The 1,251-nt window shown below is 39.8% G+C and overlaps 1 protein-coding gene across 2 annotated transcripts in view; it reads right to left on the minus strand.

Moving 5' to 3' along the window:
* The window catches only part of Esr1 (estrogen receptor 1), a 377,923-nt gene that overhangs the window by 213,883 nt on the left and 162,789 nt on the right, over positions 1–1,251 (minus strand).

Consider the following 1,251-nt stretch of genomic DNA (forward strand, 5'->3'; position numbering starts at 1 on the left):
GAGAGAGAGAAGAAATATTAGCTAATCGAGTTTATCAACCCCAACAATTTCTCCTAACTAATGGGAATCAGACAACGCTAGTTCCCACAGTAGCCATTTTTCTTTCTCTGACACTTAGCACAATGGTCTTAAGATATCCCCACATTCTTGCAAATGAAAAGATCTTTTTAATAAATAGTATTTCAATTCCACATACAATTTCAAGAGAAAAGAAGAATAACTAACAGATGTAGTCAATGAGTACAAAGTTTTTGTTCATCTTATGGCCACTGAACAGATACAGGATGCACAAAGAAGCGTGTAGTGTTTTGCATGGCAAATGTCATCCTAGGTAGCATGATCAGTCCTATTTCCTAGTCCTCAAGGCTGGGGACAATTTCTATACGTAGGTTACAGTTGCCATGTTGCCTGGCAAAGAGCAAAGTGAACACCTGATGGTCATTCAGCAAAAGTGGAGGTGTCCCCTCGCGGTCCAAAGAGGCAGAAATCCTTAATAAATAAATAAATTTAAAAAAAAAGTGGAGGTGTCATTGAAACACACCTTCCTAGACATCCAGACCACCCGAGACAATGAAGTCACACTTCTTCTTAAGAACATCATCTCAGATGACCTTCATCCCACCACTGAGAGAGCAACATCATTTCTCAACTACCCAGAGCTAGTGAGATCATAGATAACACTTTATTAGATCAGCATAATTCCTAAAACATTCTAAAACTTACCCTTACATTTCCAGGTAAGTGTTGCTCTCATTCCTCACTAAGGAATGCTCTCTTGGCAGAAAGTGGAGAGTGTTAGAGAAATCCATAGCTGGTGAAAATGCATGTATCAGCTGATCACGGGGCACCATGCTTTAACTAATACATCTACAGCACGGCTCCTGTACCTGGGACTCATGAAACCTCAAGGAAGATAAGGCCAAAGATTGTAAGATCCAGAGGACCAGGAGGCCTGCTGAAAGACTGTGTCTCCTAGAAATAACAGGAGAGCTACACTCATGATGCCTTACTAATATGGCTGTCTATATAAGACCTGAAAAAATAGCAGGAGACATGCTAATGAGAAAGAGAAAAAAAACATCATAGGGTCCCAGCCATAGCCAAAAATCAAAAAACAAACAAACAAAAACCCCTACAGACAACTAAAGAATACTGAGAGAGGGTAAATTAGCCTTCCCAACGATGAGGACCTAGTTAGTCATCCAATACCAGTCAACCCTGAAATCATATGAACATAAGTTACTTTAAATG

This window comes from Microtus ochrogaster, linkage group LG9 (genome assembly GCF_000317375.1).
Source record: "Microtus ochrogaster isolate Prairie Vole_2 linkage group LG9, MicOch1.0, whole genome shotgun sequence".
NCBI lineage: Eukaryota > Metazoa > Chordata > Mammalia > Rodentia > Cricetidae > Microtus > Microtus ochrogaster.